This window comes from Nipponia nippon, unplaced genomic scaffold, assembly GCF_047370975.1.
Source record: "Nipponia nippon isolate SJK-2023a ecotype South Korea unplaced genomic scaffold, ASM4737097v1 scaffold_6, whole genome shotgun sequence".
NCBI classification, from domain to species: domain Eukaryota; kingdom Metazoa; phylum Chordata; class Aves; order Pelecaniformes; family Threskiornithidae; genus Nipponia; species Nipponia nippon.
This window is the reverse complement of record NW_028262380.1, coordinates 37,612,563-37,632,307: the sequence shown is the minus strand read 5'-3', so window position 1 is coordinate 37,632,307 and position 19,745 is coordinate 37,612,563. Positions and strand designations below refer to the sequence as shown.

The 19,745-nt window shown below is 36.6% G+C and overlaps 1 protein-coding gene and 1 long non-coding RNA gene across 6 annotated transcripts in view; one reads left to right on the top strand and one right to left on the bottom strand.

Annotated features, from left to right (window-relative positions):
- Positions 1 to 19,745, top strand: part of TENM3 (teneurin transmembrane protein 3) — a 623,972-nt gene that overhangs the window by 92,879 nt on the left and 511,348 nt on the right. The window lies entirely within an intron of this gene.
- LOC148051415 (uncharacterized) lies at positions 4,064 to 18,379 on the bottom strand. Of its 5 annotated transcripts, XR_015699729.1 has the most exons (6): positions 18,229 to 18,379; positions 14,841 to 14,918; positions 12,156 to 12,345; positions 11,451 to 11,596; positions 8,621 to 8,776; positions 4,064 to 6,905 (listed from the first exon to the last, which is right to left on the bottom strand). It is a non-coding gene; the product is annotated as an uncharacterized LOC148051415 (long non-coding RNA). The 5 variants fall into 5 exon arrangements; XR_015699725.1 differs by lacking the exons at positions 12,156 to 12,345; positions 14,841 to 14,918; XR_015699727.1 differs by lacking the exons at positions 12,156 to 12,345; positions 14,841 to 14,918 and having other exon boundaries at positions 8,710 to 8,776.

The following is a 19,745-nucleotide window of genomic DNA, read 5'->3' as shown; positions in this document are numbered from 1 at the left end:
AAGCAAAGGAAAAGCTCAGCTACTTTTGTCAGGGTCTTCTGTCTCACACAATGTCCTTTTGACTCTTCCCTTTACACTCTTACCTTTTGTCAGCACTTCACTCAATGGTCTATTCTTCACCCTTCTTTCACAGGAGCCAAAGATTGTATCCTTTTTCCCCTCTCATTATTTGCCCCACTCTGTTTTACTGCCAGAGATTCACAAACCTACTCTTCCATTCACTTACCTTTGGCTAATTCTGCATTTTCCTGCCCTATTTTTCTATCGTCCTTAAATTGCCAAAAGCCCAACTCTTCTTCTTTGATCCAGTCATTCATTCTCCGCCTCCAAAGGTGTAAACACCACTCTAATATACTTACCACTCACTCAGGTTTATAATCTGGCTCTCAGCCATAACTATGCCTTCACTTTGAGACGAGAGTCCTGAACAGATTCCAGTCTTTCAGGGACAAAGTCTGCCATTAATGGACAGATGATAAATAAGCAAGAGAGTTACACCTTACCAACTGGCAGGTGATAAACCCATCAAAAATATAGCAAAGAAGATTTGCAAAGGCAGCTCTTTCTGGTTCCCAGCTGCTGCTGAGTTCCTAACTCAGTGGTAGTTCGTCACCCTTGCTGATTGCTGGGACATTGTCTCCATGAGTGACAGAGGTTCCTGCAACAAACTTGGTCCATCCCTTTTTCTTCATTTTAACCGCAGGCTGCAAGCTGACTAAGAGAATAGTCCCTGTATTTTTTCCTCCTTCTCAGTAAAAGTATGTAAGAAATTCCAGTTTATGATACTCTTCCACGCACTTCACAGAAAATCTAGAAGCCAGTTTTTGGTACCAAGTTCACTGGTGTATAATTAAATTAATTGGGTTAAAGCAAATTGAAGTTAAGTGCAGCAAAGAACAAGCGTAGATAAGAGAAGAGCTATGCTTGTAGAGGTTCTCTTTGCAGAATTGGAGATTCTGCAACTAAAATTCTTTGCAGAAAATTCTTTGCAGAATTTTGGTTGCAGATAGAGGCTGGTTGGATTCAGCGGGATCTTTGAAAGAGCATATAGCACACTTTAATGTAGAAATTCTTTAATCCTGAATACTCATCTTATTTTTAACCTGCTCAGCTGTTTTAGAATAGCTTTTTTTAATAAAAGTTTGTTTTCTTTTCCTAGTGTGCTGTTATATATGTATAGGTACGCATTCTGAGATTATCAAGTCAGTTGAAATAAAATACTCTTTATGTTGGGACACAGCTACACTATATGTATAATAGACAGATAATTGAATTTTTTTTTACCTATAGGAAACTCCCAGTGCAATAAAATATCTGTAGACTAAACACATTTCTTAGAAATCAAAAGGCAAATAAAAATCAGTCCCATCCATTCCAACTGTGGCTTAGAGAGGCAATTTTGCAAAGTTCTAAAAGCTCCTTTTAACACCATGGGTCTCCTGGTTGTGTTGCTTAGATTCCCCACAATCATGCTCTCATTTACAGGCCTGACATGAGTGATTTCACCAGAAAAGTTATCCATTATTGGATGGCAGGAGATAAACCCATCAAAAGGTGTAACAAACAAATAAGAACTTATTTGAAGAGTGGCATTATCCTATTTCTGTCAGGAAGTGTCAACAAATAGCCAAGAGTTTATCGTATTTACGAAGAGGAAGACTATTTGGAAGTAGATTTTTTTTTCTTCTTTTAAGGTCGTCTCTTCAATCTGGAGCTGCAGCAGTGGATTTGATTTTTTATAAATGGTAGGTTTTATCAGGAATACTGTAAAGCATTTTACCAAGTTATCTTCCTCACATCAGTGACATGAAACTAGAAGACTGGAAATTCTTTTCCCCTCTAGTTTCCAATAACACGTCAGTATTTGCAGTCACAAATAGATGGTGGCTTTGCTCTTCTTGCCCCTCCCCTGCCAGACAACAGGTATATAAGCATATGTATATAACCATATATAAAGCACGCATGTACATTAGACAAACTATTTACTTTGTCTTCTTTTTTCAATGTGTGTTTTATTATATGTTCTAAATATTTTTGCCTATATATAGTACAGGAGTAATTCAGTTTAAATGTACAGGATAGTGTTGTATCTAGTAAAAGCAAAGTTTCAGAAGTAACAGCTAAATAAAGATGTGGATAATTTTTAAGGTTTCTGTTTCTTACATTTACTTTAAAATACTCTGATATTTGTTTATCCAGAAAGTTTCAAAAAAATATTTTATTGCCTGTTTAATATTTCCCCAGAGATTTTGTTTCTCTGTAAGTAAAAGGGGCTCAACACCCTCCCCCCCCCAAACAAAGTAAGTCTTCTTTACCACCAATTATATTATGCTTATCATAGAACAATTTTCTCATTCTATTACTTGGGATTCATATACCTTGACTTGTCCTAGTGACAAGCCTATCAGTATAATTTGTTGTTAAATCATTATGGTCCTGATGCCTATTTTGGACCACATTCTCATGTTCCTCATATGTTGGCTTTAAATGAGAGTTATTCAGGAGTACAATCAGGAGGATTTTCTGTCCCTATTTATGGCTGGAGAACCAGATCAAGCCTGGGATTCGGGGCTTTAAAGGACTCCCACTGTATTTGTAGCACACCTGTAGTTCTCTTCAAACTGCAGAATAAGTGTTGTCATGGTAGTCTGATATTCAAGACGTTCTTTGTAGGCAAGATATACAACTGAAGCCTTCAGCTTAAGAACGTGGCTTTAGAAATTGTATCTGCTTCTGCTACGTATCCTTTGAAGAATTTTGATCATTTTTGTTAATCATTGAGTCCCACTGTCTCTTTCTGTTTGTATAGACTTTAGTGTCCTGTAGGGGGAGGGAGTGTATACATAAAGCTATATTTCTATAAAATAATATTTATGGGCCCTTCTAAGATCTGCTACCTGCGACAGGCAAAGTAAAAACAGTAACGAAAAAAAGTGGAAACACCATGTTTCTGTGCTTCTTCACGAGTATCTGTGAAAAACTTCGTACAGAAGAGCACTACTTCTAGGATCTCTGTAATCAACATTACATTCGTAGCAGCTCACAGGTTTCTTTCTTACTAAAACAATTCAGGAGTCTCTTCTGTTGGGGTGTGAGTTAGAGTACATTATATGTGAGGGATCAGTAGTAAGAGATACAGATGTTGTGGGTCAGCCTCTGCTGGTGGTTCAGGTGGTGATTTCAGTGTTCGGGTTGTGCTGGAAGGTGCTACCTGTTGGATCTCAGTTTGAGAAGACGTAGCCTTGCTGAACATTGATCACTGCACTGAAACTAGGAATATCGCAGCTTGCAAAATTATAAATAATGTGAACACTAAACATTTGCTCTATCTAAAACTCTCAGTTCTGAAACGATGATATTTTTCTACATGAATGTACTATCAGTATCAGACATAGGAAAATAGTAATTTCTGGCCACATTCTCCTCCTGGGTGGAGTAGGTGGTTCAATATCAACGTCACTGAGATGTTATTACTAGTGTAGTCTATTGAAACTAATGAAAAAGGATGATATTTTCAGCTACTAACCATGCTGTTTCTCTCCCTCCCTTTCTCTCTCTGGCTCATTCACAAAAAGATCAAATTTTCAGTGTTCCTATCTTGATACATTCTGTAAGAATTTAAATGTAATAAAATTGCTGAATCCTTCACATGTTCGTAAGAAACATATTTTAGAAGTTCAATATACCTACAGCAGGGTTGCTTAAGAAAGCTGACCGCAATTTATTGTAAAGGGCCTGTATTTGCTGCCTCCACTCTACTTGTTTAGAAGTAGCACTTCTGTTCTGAAATGCCATGAAGGAATTACACTGCTTGATATGTACCTGTAATGTGGTTATCTTATAAAACCAACTAAGATAATAGTTACAAAGCACCAAAGACTTGAAGAGATTGGATTAGTAAATCATTTGGTTCAAATAAAAATGTATTCATCGCTGGCTTCTGAAAGACAGTAGATTATGCTTCTATATAATGCTTACACATTATTTATATATGTTTATATAGTACCTATAATGTTATATATATATTACTATATATAATACTACATAATGTCTGGTGGGTTAGGAAAAAAAAGTGTATCTCTGAGGGACACGTCTGCTTAAATTCTGAAGCCATATGTCAGTACGCAGAAAGATAACATTTATGGAGAAGTTAAACATTATCAAAACTGTAGTTCTGGTGCTCATCGTGGTAACTGTAACATGGATGAAAAAAGATGGTTAGAGAAGTTATAAAACGAGAAGGGAAAACTTTCCTGCAAAATAGAAATCTTTCTTTCAAGTTACTTGTGTAGGAGAGGTCTGGACAGCAACATGAAGTGTTTAATGACATGTGCTTGAACATCAAAAGCTTAAAAGAGTAATTGGAGTCCTTATGCAAACCTTTTAAGATCCTTTTGCTTCTCTGTCTCCCATCTTTCTATAGTCTTTATATCTCTCAGTGATTGTAGTTTTACTCCACTCTTTGTTACATTGTGTGCCACAAGGACTTCAGATGATTCCTTATGCACTTGAAGTTTCAAACAGTATTTTATTTTACAGACAGAAAGAAAAGTGGGGGAAAATATAAACAAATATACCTAAATGTCATTATATTTGTTCTGTTTATTCTGTTCTCTTTATCTATTCAACAGGTAGAATGCATATCAAAGTAGATTTGAGTCTTATTTTCTAAATAATATCTTCTAAATGATTTTAGGAAAAAAACCTAGTTTTTTCCCCAGGAATAACTATTGACTAATTTCACTATCTCTATATGCAGTTCTTATCAGCAAGGCAGGAGGTGTTAAAGATGGATAGGACTTCTTTTTTGTGTAAATGAATAATTAACAAACACAGACAGATACACACGTATACATACACCATGTTTTTCAAAAGAAAAAAAAAAAAAAAAGATCAAATTTTAAAAGGTACACAATTAGCCGTAAATTCTGTTGCTGTCTTGATAATGTCTGACAAGCGGAGACAGTGCCTGTCTATTTGATAGTAAAAGTGAAGAGGTGAAAATAACTCCACACCCAATCCCATCAGTTACCTGAAGATGAATAAGCTGAGAGACTGAGAATCTCTTCCTGCAGCGCCATTCAATTTATAGCAATGCTAGGTTTCATTGAAACAATAACAGGTTTTAGAAAGTCTACAGAAGTGTGACTTTGTTTGTTGACATCCTTTTATATTCAGTGAGGAATATTCATGTCTGAAGGTATGCGTCACTGATTATTGTGTGAATGTGGTTATCTGTCTCGCAGATACTCACAGAAGCCAGGCAGTAATCCCAAGGAAATACCATTGTTTTTATTTCATTAACAATTTTTATTAAGTCTTGCAACCATCTTGTAACCAACTTTGTCCCCGTAAGGACTTTCTGCCTTCTCAAAGAAAAATAATTTTGCATTATCTATACATGTGAATGAAGCCCCTGGCCCTGAAGTCCTTTGTATGTGAATGGATTCCTGTACCCAGATGCCCAGACTTATCCCACAGCTTCTGGATTCTGGCCAGAAATATTCTCCATTCATGAAGGTGCTGAAGATACTTTTTAATAGTATGCGTCATAGATTTGGCATCATTTCTATTTTAGTATTCTGCAATTTCCAGTATAAAGCTTGTGATACATATATACATGCATACAGTGGCATAAAGGCACTGCACACTGTATCCAGATCTTGTGAACCCCACAGACTGTAAATTAAATAATTTAATATTTGAATTTTAGACTGGGCGATATTTTCTTTGGTTAGGACAGCAGTTTTCTGATTAATGTTTTTAATTTTAAGCAATGTCTAATACACACAATAATAAAAGTGACAGTTCAGTTTATAATGAGTTAAGGATGTTTCTGAGAATACACAAGAGGTTTTTAAGAGACTTCCAAAGTTTATGTTTACAGAACAGAAGCCCACAAATTAACCCAAATACATTTTTCTCATCTTTTACTATGTTCGCGTATCTCTAGCTTTAATAATCTCAACATTGCATTTATGAATAGTGCTGCACTTCCAAGGCTGTATTCCAGTTAAAATAGTAAAATAACATTAAAAGAGTAAAATAATACTTGCAATCGACTGCAGTGATAACTAGGAGGAAAGTAACACATACAGGATTATTAATGGTACAATTTCATGAAAGTTAATAACAAAAATAACATATACTGAAAGAATGAAAGTAACCCATACATACACACCACTTCTTTCTAACTCCCACAACTTTGATGTATGTCCCTGGTGCTGCCCTTCATATACAGAATCCAAAGGTCCCCATTTGGACCTGGTTTAGAACCTTCTCTATTGACCCCCTTTTCTGGCACTGGAGAAGAAGGGCTCCTTTTCGCCCTTTTGTGTTAGTCCTTAACTGACGTGGAGGATCCCTGTTCTGTGAGGTGGAGCGTGGCACTGTCCTCAAGTATTCATCCCAGCCCCTGTCTCTGTCCGGTTCCAAGCGAGTGAGATGACTCTCCTGCAGTACAAAGAAGTGTCTTAAAAGCAGTTGTCCAATAAAATTGTTCTGTTTAATACTGTTAGGCTTACAAAACCAGCTTTTCAGATGTTAGTCCTTTCTCAGCAGAGTTCACAGACAATGTCAGGAAACAGTAGCCTGTGTCAGTGGAGATTGTACCTTGTGGAAATAAAATGTATTAAATGTAGGGTGGACAGCAGCCTCGATCCCCATGCAGAGGTAAACATAAATAAACACCCGCTGTGGTTTTTCTGTTTTCCCTGGCTGACCTCCACTGTTGTAGCCGAGCTTTCCTCTTGTGATATTTGCCAGGTTATATAAAAAAGATGTGCCTCCTGGCTGAAATGATGAAACATAAAGCCTGTTCTCAGGCTGTGGAAGCCTGATGGATGTGGAACAGCTGGTGGTCTGCGGCTGGGCTCCAGAAGGAAGTCTGAGAGATGCAATTGGGGCTATGGTTAAAAGTAAACGATGAATAAATTTTTCTGCTGTAGACTGATGTATAGAAATCTGCACAATGTAAATTTGCTGATTCAGATATTTTTAAGAACATATATAGAGATGATTTACTGGAGTGGAACATTAGAATTGGGTATTTCCTGGTAAATCAAACTGGCATTTAACATACAAAGGGGGCAATATCTGAAAGAAAAAAAAAATTTTTTTGCTTTTTAAGTACCTGGCATCTGAGGTAGCCTGTGCTGCAAATAACTGAGGTATGCAGATCTTACCAGAAGAAAAGTACAAATAAAGTTACCGGGAAATAAAAGGGGAGTGGAGGGTGAAACATTTGATATGAAGAGGACAGAAAGTGGAAGTCTCTGATGCAGCCAAGAAGTGGTGAGAGAGAATGAGGAAGAGCCACAAAAGAAAGCAGGGAAGTGCTGTCACTGACAACGGACAGCAGGCACAAAAGCCAAGCAAAGACAGCGCTGAGATGCCCGAGATACAAATAACACAGTACTGGCTGTTGGTTTATCTATCCAGAGATATACAATTTTCCTATGCGGCTGATTTCATAGAAGAAAGAAAGTGAGAGTGTGTTATCAGGGAATGCACTAGAAATGAAAAGCTTAGACAGCTTTAAGAGCAACTCAAATGATTCATGAAGTGGGGCAGAGGTAACACTTCTTTTTCTAAGGGGAAAACATTGGTCAGATAACAAAAAGAGAGAGAAAAATATTAGTTGAGGAATCACAGATCATGAAAGAAATAAGGAAAAAATTAAATAATTTCGATTAATTCTGAGAATACTTCAGAATATTCAGATAGGGAACAGGCAGGTTAGAAATGCAGAATTCTTGACAAATATAGTTAACTCACTGGACAGAGGAGACTGTAAAAGAAAGATTAGGTAAAATCAGGGTTCTGCTGAAGTCAGTGTCCAAAATCTTCAACAAAGCCAGGATTTCACTCAAAGGACACAAAAGCATGCAGAAGAATTTATTAGAAATCAGCAGATAGCATCCTAATGAGCTAATAAAAAGGAGAAAACGGTTTAGAAGTGTAGAGACGGGAAAGAGAATAAACTTGAAGTAGAAACTTCAGAATACTGATCCCAAAGGTCAGAAAAGTTGCCTGCTTTCCTGGCGTTATATAATTATTATTTAACATCAATGAAATTGATAAATGGAGATTTACGATGATTTTTGTTTCATGTATATACAAAGCTGAATATGTATTCAGTATATGCAGACAGGTGAGTTCTGCACGTGTGTATATATTTAGCAAATTTAAGTCAGGGCTGATATTTAAGTAGGCATTACAATAGACCTCAGTTAAAATCGCTCGTGCCTCAAAGCTTATAGAAATCACTTATGTACAGATTTAGAACACAGTGGCAGAAATAATCTTTTTCAGAATATTCTAAAAAGTAGAACTGTACTATAAAAAGCTAAATACCCTTTAAATATATTATACTTGCTGGTTTTGTTTATTCAGCATAAATTGGCTGGTAAATAGTCAAATACATTTAATCTCTAAAAGTCTCCTAATCTGCAGATACACTGAAGGACCTGGGAATCCTACATGGAATATATATGAAGTGCAAATAACTGTCTGACATCATGACCTGCAAATTCCCTTCTCAGCCAAGTCGAATCCTGCAGAAATTTCAGCTCTCTAGAATTTTCTGGTTTCGTTTTGGATTTATTCATAATAATCTCACCCTTTCAGATGTGAGAAGCTTAACAATCTTCAAACTTGCTCATTCTCCCTAATCTCTTGAAAAGTTTAATCCAGTAGGTAAACTCAGACCTCAAAATGCAGATGCAGCCACATCTTTCATTCAGCGAAGTACGTCCATGACTTGCACACCAGTTTCCTATGGATAATTGAATTTTAGTTGATTTGTATCAAGGTTTTATCAGGAGCTCACCCATTTTCAGACACTGGACACCCAGGAAAGAGTTGCCAGGAACACCCTTATAAGTGGGACAGAACTGTAAAACATGACATTAGGTTAAGGATTTTCCAACAATATTCCTCCTCTATGGATTCTATGTGCGATCATGGTACGTCTTCTTGAGAGGGCACGAGTAGGGTCTCTTTCTTCTAGCTTGCTGTCCGACTTCATGAGACATTTAGGAGTGTCTTATTTTGGGAAACTTTATCTTTCAGTCAAACTGGTTAGAAGTAGTCAACAAGTTCAAAAGCTACTAGGTGGAGACTAGAAGTACATAGATGGCACAATCCCAAAGAACTAATTCCCTGTAATTTGCTTAATCATATTGATGAGTAAAAAAAGTCATCTTGTCATAAAGAAAAGAGCATATTTAAAAAAAAAATAATAATGTGGGGTATTTTTGAGCACATCTCTATAATCTCTGTTTTCTTAATGGAAAAAATCAGAGACTGAATGTCCCCTGCAGCTTAAATGCCTTGTCTGTTCTGTGCATGTTGTGTTTACAGCCATATTTAACTTCAAAGTCTTGCATTTAATTTATAAAAGAAAGTATAATCTGATGTATTCCCAGTTTTCTAGCTTCATAGGTATCATGTAACTGAAATGATATAGCACCTATTACAGTTCTACACATGTATTTCAGAAATTATCTAAAATATGGTTTATATATCCTTTATGCAATGCAGGAAATTAAAACCAAAAGAAGGGAAATTCTGTGTGTATGTAGAAAAGTATCCTTATGTTTCCTTTTCATAAGCTGTTTTTACTAGTGAAATCATCAGATTGAATGCTCATATCCATGTAACACACAGTTCCCTTTTGAATTAGGAAAAGTGTATCACTACTACTACTATTACTATTACTACTATTATTATTGTTTTGTAATGCTGGGTAGTTATAACACTCACTGGAACTGCTTTTCAGTATTATTTTAACTTACTACGCATGCTCAACCAGGAAAAAAAGATAGGTTAAAGGGTGGCTGTGGTAGGCTACCGTGTTCACTGCAGCCTGGGGATCTTCCAGCCGCGCCTTCCCTGCGAGCAGGAGCGGTCTGACCCGCCGGCTCCCCTTCGCCCTGCGCGGGGCGGCGGCCCCGGGCGGCGCCAAGGCCGGGCTGCGCCGGGGGGCGAACGGGGCCGAGCGGGCGGGGGGCGGCGGCCCCGGGGCGGACGGGGGGCGGCCCCGGGGCGGGCGGGCGAGCCCCGAGCCGGCCCCCTCGGCTCCTCGCAGAGCGCGGTCCCGGCTTTCACGGACGCCCCGCAGCCGCACCCTGGGGAGGGAGGGCAGGCGCCGGCCCCGACCGCTCGCCCGTGTCAGGGCTCCGGACATCCCCCTCGCCGTTAAAATCCAGGCTTTTTCCCAGCGTAGCAAGGGGAGAAGAGCCTGCACGCACAGCTGGCGTCCCTCCTGTGCTCCCCGCAGCCGTGCGTCGCTCCTGCGCAGGCACTGAGCCCCGGGTCCGAAGCTTTTTAGGCATTACTTTAGAGCTGGAGTGTATTTGCCTCCTTGCGTCGCTCTTCTGAAATCCTAGATACTTGCTTACACTTTCAAATACCAGATTACCTTTTTCTATCCAAAATTCACAGAACTGGTGGACTTTTATAGATAGGATTGCTCAAAGTCCCGGGAAAACTTTGTGCTCTGGTGACTACATTGCTTTGCCCCACGTTTCTGCCCAAGGTTACTGACAATGCAGAAGAGACAGCTGCAGGGAATATTTGTTCAATTTTTGCAGTAGAGAGCTTGGCACGTTAAGTTAAATAGCTAATGAGAGGAGACTTGCCCTGATACAGGAGGGTATAAACCGGAGAGTCTGAAATGCTTCTTTCAGCCGTCAGTTCCTCTCAGCAGTCCATCATACAGTATGAGACGCTGTCTGCAGAGACGTGAGGCAGTCACTTAAGGGAGTTTATGTCCTGAAATGCCTCAGGAAGACTGAGCAGAGGACGATCCTCAAAGCTCTTCGAGCATTTCCAGAGGGAAATGCTAATAGGTATGCAAAAATACATAATATGAAGTAGAGCTGAAAATAAGCATGTTTTATCAAAAGAGTCATAATAATGATTTGCGTGTGTATAAATTGCAGCCAGTTTAAACACAGACGAACAGATTGAACTTTGTTGTGAATACAGAACACATTTATATTGTTTGACTGAAAATCATTACTTCGCCTATAATTGCCATAATTTATCACATTGTTAAAATTTGCCAGTAATACGGTACTATTTGTCTACAGTTCCACTCTAATTGCACATAATTAATTATTCACTTTGCTCAGTTGCTAATTGCCTTTAACATACACTTAAATATAAACATTAAAATACCACTTCAAAGAGAATAGAAAAATAATTTTCTAAATTTCTTATATCAGTTATAATTGTGGTTTCTTAGAGTGAGGGACTGGTAAAAGTATTAAAACAGTATATCAGGACTTTGTAAACGATGAGGGAGGAATTCCCACACTCGGTTTCTATACGCTTGAGTGTGCTTCAGAGCTATATAACCAGGTAAATTGTAGTGCATGAGGTGACAGCTTATAAGGAGGAATAACCAAAAATCTGGTTTAAAATATCAATAATCTTATTCTTACCCCTTTGAAAATACAGTCTTTATTGTCCTGAGGCTGAAGGAGGGAAGGCCCCAACCTTGACACAACAACGCTTGCTAATAAAAGACTGGTTTACAGCACTGTCGGATCCATGGTTTTGCCCTCTCTGGTGAAGGGGTCTTGTGCAGCTGTAGGGAAAGAAAACACTTAATACTTTCTCAGTGCATCACCGTGAAGAAATAAGACTTTGTATGATTTAGCTCAAGATTACGCTTTAAATGCAATTTATAACGCCACGCTTAGAAAGAATGAAGTAATAGTCTAAGCAGAAAAAAATCATAGCATCAAAATATAAATAATTTTCCTGAAATCAACTGTCTCTAGAACTTAGAAGTTATAATCAGGTAGTTATTATAATCCAACATATACCTGTTACCCCTGGTGCATATGTATATGCATATGTATGTATGTGTACATTTCTAGACCTGCAATCTGGGACAAGCTTGAGAGCCTATCCAGTCTAGATTTAGTATGCTGTATATCAGTAATTAGTTTGCATTACTAGCATGTCTTGGGTCTTTACTAAGAAGGGCTGCTGCAAGAGAGCTGGTTGAAAAAGTTGGGGTTTTTTATTAGCTTAAAAATACAAAGATCATGCATATGTATTTTATAATAATTATTTTGAGAGCAATTCTAATTGGAGAAAATAGTTTAATGGACTTATAAATGGATAAGAACAAACTGTACCTCAAAGCTGATTGCAGCTCGCTTAGGATTCAGAATGCCATCCCATTTTCATTCTCCGTATGAATTGAGATGGTATTGTACAGTACATAAATGATTTTCCTCGGCTTCTTAAAAGGCAGTATGTATTAATATTTTAAACTGAAGTAATTGCTTCTTGTTCAGCAATGGGTTTCATTTATGAGTGTTTATCCTTCGCAAATGGAAAGTATGGTTAATCTAAGTTAAAAATGGATTCTTTAAATAGCTCTAATTACATTCTGTTTATATTTGTATGTTTTAGACACTTAAGATTTAATCGGTAGCCGTTCTAACAAACCATAATGTTTATTAGCTGGTTTTAAATTATTGTTATGGATGGTAGTTCTATGAGAAAATAAATGATGATTTGTCTACTATAATGCATGGTAAATAAAAGATAGACCAACATGGAAAGAGAAATTATATATTCTATCGTTTGATTTTTATATTAGAAACAGGCAGAATGGAAAAAAACTTGAAAAAAGGAAGAGAACAGCTTCCATTTCTCATTTCACTTACACAGATTCTTTGTAATTTTGCATGTTTCCTTGTTTGAATCAAAACTTTGGAGTGTTATCGTTCTTTTAACTTTATTTTGCATCAATCATAACAATTTTTTAGTAGATACTGCCACTCTCTTAAACTCTTTTAACTGTACATGCCCAAATCATATCTTCTGGACTAGATTTACAGCAGCAACTGAAATTACTATTAGCAATTATACGGCATTGAAGGGATCAGGCACAAAATTATTACCACAGCCTCTATTTTAGTATCTTGCATAAACACTGTGCCAGTAAGGAGATGAGTTCTTAGATAACCAGAATTTTTTTTTGCAATGAACTGTTCACATCAATAGAAAGACATGGCACAAAGTATATAATAGAATAAAATGGTAATCTTAAATTTTCCTTTAGCTAGACCTGTCTAGATAATGTATAAGGACTGACTGAAAACTAATTACCTTAGGTTGAATATTATATGATATTTAATGAGATCACTTTTAAAAAGTAAACTATCAAAATATTTTTAAATCAAATACTTTAAAGTGCAGTACTAAAATATATTAAATGTTGAAAGGTAGAAAACAGTCTCGGTTCTTTTAACTAAAAAGTAATGAATCCAAAATGAAAATGAGTCTGGATTATATTGGTGTTATATATCTCTAGGCGTTCACGGCGGAGTTCTGCTGTTCAGGGTAATACTGCAACCAAAACCTCGTTACTTAAACACATGGAGCCAGATTCCCTGGTTGGCTTTGCAATGTTCTTGTGATTTCTGGAAACAGGTTAGAAAGAGACTATTTCAGTACATGTTTGCCTGGCAGTGCTCCAAAAGGTTGGGCTGTTCAGGATTATCAGAATACCCTGCCAAGAAATGCCTGACGTGCTGTGTGTGATCCCAGGAAGGTGGGGGTGAGCGGGCAGGGTGTGCCAGCTCCGGATCAGCAGAATTCTTCTTCCATAAGGGGAGTCGTCACCAGTCAGCAGAGTTGTAGTTGCCGGTTTTTAATATGTTTTTATGCCTTTTTTGATATAACTGAATTCTATCAATCTAAAAATGGGCAGTGGTACTATATATGTTTAATGTTTTCAACTGATTTTCTGTGGACACAAAGTCTTGTAGTCACATTATGCACTTGTACATTTCTGTCTGCTTCTCTTCCACCTCCTCAATAACTTTGAAACACGAGTGCTTCAATTAAGTTTAACAGGGGCTAGAGGTCTCAGAAATAATTATGTTCTTACAAGCTCCAGGAAGAGAGAACACGTATAACCTCTGAGTGCCACGCTAGGGAGAAAACAGGCAACAGGAGATCAATCCCAGTTAGACATTGGAGAATCCATGTGGGGGGAAAAAAAGATTGGAAACCTCCTAACTGCAGGAAAACCTTCAGAGTTTCCACCTTCTTAAACAGCTAAATCAACCACAAGTCACAGTCACATCGCAGAACAGTATGGTTTTTCCTGGTACTTCAGAGTTAGGATGTTATGAACATTTAGAGGAGAAGACTACCTCTGAATTGGTTAAAAGCAAAATTTAATGATTAATTCGAAGCTATTCACTGGTGATATTGAAAGCTTTCTTTGAAATATACAATTTTTACAACCTGTAGAATTATTCTGCTTCTATTGCAGTTGCACTGTGTACTCAGACATTAAATGGAATAGCTCTTTTCTCCTTGTTAAGCTTATTTGATCTGAAAAAATTAACAAGGTTTAATAAAATCTAAGTTTGAATTAGTTGATTAAAGCTGAGTCTCTTAAAATATGTGATTTCCCTCTGTGGTTCAGATAATCTTCTTTTCTTATCTGATCTAGAGTTGTTCAAGGCCTCATGGAGATTTCCAAGTTACTAGTAGAATATAAAATTAATTTATGCAAATCTATTTTGCTTTAATTTCCCCTAATAAAATGGTAAAGTTCTGGTTGTAAAGTAAGGGTTTGCCTTTGTGTATATGAATAATCTTGGTTTCCTTACTGGAAGTTGACAGTGGCAGGGAATTGTCTGCTGTTAAAAGAAGTGTTGTCAGAAGGTTAAGTAATGTAGTTTTAGGTATTTAGGGCTTGCTTATTCTCTCTCACAGAAAAGATTAATAAAAGGCAATATTACTGAAATGACTAGATTGTGTCCTCTTCCCCTGTAGGGAGAGAGATTTTTACTTACAATGAAGAAGAAAATTCAGACAGGATTCCTTTATAAAGATGGCAACGGTTGTACGGCTGGAAGAGCTCAGCTTTGCTCCTGTAAATAAATATTCATGGAAGACTAGGACATTGTATATGCTTCTTAAATTTAGCTTTGAATCTGGTTGCCAGATATGTAAAATAGATGCCAACATCTCCCAAATGTGAAAGCCTCAACCTTGCTCAAACCTGATTTTAGAAATTTCTTCCTCCTTTAGACCTCAGAATTTTTTTCCGTTGTAATATAAGTAAAAACTTTCCATCTTTAAAGAAATACACGGAATGTGAAAGGTTTGGCCTGCAGAAGACATCACCTCCTGCTCAGGGAGACCCTGGCCAATAAATTGATGGAGGCTAAACCAGGCTTCTGGAAAAATATTTCAATACATCTGCCCTATGCTTATGCTCTTCCAGAAGTGTCTATTGTTGGCCACTACTGGAAGCAGAAAGTTGGGTTAGGTCAAGCATTAGTCTAATGCATTGCACCTGATTTTATATTATGTTTCATAGTCAGTATCTCGAAGTCTGTCTCTTTTCATTTTGCTTTCTGAATAACTCTAATGAGGTATATTCCAGACCTCCTTAGGCTTGAAGATGAAATCAGGAATTTAAACCTAGTGGGAATGCCTTAAACAACAGTTTTTCATTATTTGAGGGATGGTCTTTCTCCATCTATTCATGTTGGAGCTGTTCTATTTTGCATAAATAGTTAATATCATGATAAAGAGGAAAAACTGATTGCCTTGATGGTTGTGGTACTCAGCTGAGGTGTTTGGTCTGATTTAAAGAGAGAGAGGACTTTAAGTCCTTGCCAGATGGTTGCCCCAATCATTGACCTCTTTTATGGTTTTGACAATCAATTCCATTCTTAGAAATTTTCTGGTTGGCATTGGGTCAGGTTCCCTGATACAGGTGATAGTTGTTTTCCCAACACAGCCAAGATACAGTTTTCAGAGCCCTAGAAGAAACATAAAAATCACTTGGGTTCTACTCTCATTTATTCAGGAAAAATTATAAAGGATTGATTAAGATTAAAGGTCTTAACTCTAGGGAAACATGTAAGGGGAGAAGGAAACTTCTTGAATCCTCTGAAAATATTGTAGAGAGGTGCCACTGCACATGTTCCTAGGGAGGCATGCTAGTGGCCTCAGAAAAAAAGGAGAGGTGGCAAAAAATTTGAAGCTGAGTCATATATGCCATTTAGGTTAATTTCTGTAAAAAGCCTAAATGTATGTAAAGTAAACGGGACAAAACTAAACTAAGAGTTATTACAGTTACAATATTCTTCTGTCTCTCTCTCTACTTATGTCTAATACATATTGAATCTCATCTAGACAGGGACTTTTTTAAAATTATGATTGCATCATTCCCCTTTATATTTACATTTTTTAAAACAAATTCTGTGTACCCAAGGTCATATTTTAAAGTCTGTCTTCCATGCTGTTGCCCCTAATGACCAATGCTCATGGATTCTGTATTGACTCACGTGATGACACTTTACCATGCTGATATGCTTCTTCGACCCACCTTGGAAGTTACATTAACTCACTATAGATTTTGCACAGAAGATCAAATAGATTTAAATTTATTCATATGCCCTATGAATCTGGTGATGTTTTCCTCTTTTGTTTTGCAAACATGACATTTGCTTTCCAGTCCCCTAGCTTGAATAGATTTTGCAGTTTGAGAAAAACAGAGAGAAAAACACGACAGTACCCCTTACCACTTCTCTCTGATGGTTCTTTTTTTGTTGTTCTTTTCGTTTGCCCTATGTTATACAATCAAGTCTTTCATCACTGAGATGAGAAATTACTAAAAACTCTTCATTTTGACTGAACAAGCTCTGCTATGCCAGAATTCTTTGCCTTTTAAAGCAGTTAATTGCATACAGTTAGTATTCCTTGTCATATTTGCCTGCATTCTTCAAATTCTGAGTGAAAAATGTTCCAAGACAAAGACTTATTTTCAGCATTTTAGAAAGCTGTTCGGAGCGTGCATCGATAACATCTCAGCAGGTGGAGGTCCCATATGATTCCACCATTCAAGAGAACTTCTTTCATATGTGATTAATTCCAGGACCCATTTAATCCACCACATTATGGTGGTCAATTTGGGACATCTGTGGTGATGAAAATGACTTTTGATTGTACCTAGATGGCTTTTACATGCAGTACTCCATGCCGGTTTACTCTCCAGTTCAAAGTGAGATAAAATAGAGTCCATTTACTGGATAGGGCAGTCTATCTTAACTGATATATTCAGCTGATATCACTCAAAAAAAGAAGAAAAAAAGTAGATTCAAACTTAATTTCCAGCTTTAGTTTATCTAGTTGTAATTCTCACATTCTTCCCCCAGAAGATTCTTACAGTCTCTCAGGCTTCTAAACAAATCATAATTATGGTTGCCAGTCTGTGTAAGGATTAGAAAGAGAGAGAAGAAAGAGAAGAGAGTTTGATGATATCTTTTAAAAATGTAGTAGAGGAGTTTGTAGTGTTATGTTAGTCTTTATTTAATATTTTAGACATAAAAAAAATCAAGTATGGCAAATCAATAAAAATTTATTTGTATGTTTAATTGTTCCAGAAACTCTAAGCTGAATTTAAAGACTAACATTTTATAAGGTAATGACATCTGGAAAGTGTGAAAAAAATCATGGAAATGTAAACATTAAGGTTTTAGGGAAAAGCTGAAATAAGAAAATGCTCAGACTAGTCTATTAGCATTTTTTTTTAGTTGCTATTAGTGGGTTGACAGTCTATAATGGAAAGTAAGAATTCAGTGTCAAGTATAGTTAATAACAGCACTTTGAAAATGTTTATTGTGTACAACTTGCATTGTTTTATAGTAATTTGAAACGTATCATGAGACGTTAATATCTTGATGGCAGGTGTTGATGGTTAATTAATATCTCTAAATTTTATTGCGATTTCCATTTATACAACAAAAGCTAATATCTAGGAACTCTTTTTACTTCTAACTTTTGTTTGTCAGACTCTGAAATCAATCTCCTAAGGTTATCAAGAGAGGAGTTAAAACAGTGCTTACTAAGTCCTATGACCATAGCCTATGCAACATCACTTATATTTGCCATATTCACTGATAGAGATTAACACTTGTGACAAATATGATACAGATCTCAATTACTATTAAAATTTCTACAGTTTTGAAAAACAATATTGTTTAAAAAAATATCTGCAAAAAGTCTTGCTGAAAAGATCATCAATTACCAACCATACTGCACAAAAGGGAGTCAAAAAGAAGTGAAAAAGTGCAAGGGAAGAAAAAGGAATGTGAGCACTAAGTAAGAAAAAAAACTTTCTAAAAATGTTTTTTCCTTAAGAAATCAAAAAAATTGCATGTAACTTACCATTTTGTACTGTGGAATGTTTTAGCAAACTACATTCTTTGCAGTGAAGCCACAAGCAGCTAGAAAGTATTTTAAAACATTGTTTTCTCTTCTTTTTTAAGCACTAGAATGCGTCACCACATGCAGCTTTCTTTTACTGATCACTGTACATTTGTTTCAGTCTCAGCATTTGGGAATGAAAATTGTTTAGCAATGCAGTTTGTTATGTTCAGTGTTCTGAGATCAGGAAACTCCCCTGCTTCCAGTTCTTCCCGGTTAATTACTAGGCTGCTTAAATGAGTAGGAGACAGGAGAACATGACCATAGTTTTTTTGGCACTTGGGAATTTGACTGAAAAGTCAAGTATATCATTATACGAAGGAATTTCCAGGAGGAACCAGGGCCTTTCTTTGAATTTCTTTGAATCTTTAATCACACTCTTTCTAGGTTGTACCCATCATACTTCTTGGAGAGATGTCCTGTCTGAAAGTTTAGACAGGCTCTTAAGTCGATCTTTCAATAAGCTGATAGACCCTGTATACTGGCTTGAGCTTATTAATTTTATTTTAAGCCTTGTATGGAAGTATGTTACCTTTCCTGTGAAATTCAATAATCTGCTTAAAAATTGATATCAGAACTGTACCGTGGAGGCAATTTAAAAAAAAAAAATATTTGAACAAGGTATTTTTTTATGTATCTAAAGCCAAAAGGAGCACCTCTTTGTTGATCTCTTGAATATTTGAAGCCATCGTCTATTTAGACTTGTGCTTAACCCAACATTTTTTCCGGCTAAAACAGTTTTACAAGTACAGCTTGTATTTTTGCACTGAGAACATAACACATTGTCCTGCCAGTCATTCTACAGTCTGGTTTACTGATACCTCTTTTTAACTGTCGATGACCATTACTTCTTATTTACATTAAGATGATGAGAAGTCTCTTTTAGTTGATGCTGTCTTAAGAGCCATGAAATGTTCTACCTTTTAAGTCCCCTTTTGGCCTCTCAGATGGCACCTGGGAATTGAGAAAATTCAAGGAAAGTAGACTCTCTCAGTAATTGATTTTTTAAAAATCAATTTTTACTTTAAATAGACAATGTGATGCACAAATAAAGATCAATGTAATGCAGATATGATATGGAAGATTCATGTGTTAGATTTCATGGAATTAATGCATTTTAGGATTAGGGGGATCATAAGGAAAACATTAAACTGAAAAATGGAGTAGGTGTTCATGTTTAAAGCTGAAAATTTACTTCTAGGAATGCTAATAGGAAATTAAGCCATAAGAATATGCCTTGTTTAACTAAATTCAGAAAGTAAGTTTCAAAGAAGGTTACTGAACATCTGCAGATCAGAAATTTTCTCATGAAAACAGGTTAAATGCCAGATGAACGCAGTCTTAGTTCAGAAACCTTATCTTATCGCTAATATAAAATTATCCTAATCCGTTATTAAATTACATTATCCCAAGATAATGAATATATTCCAAAGACAATATAAAGTTCAAATTCATCTATTGACTAGTTTGCAACAGCT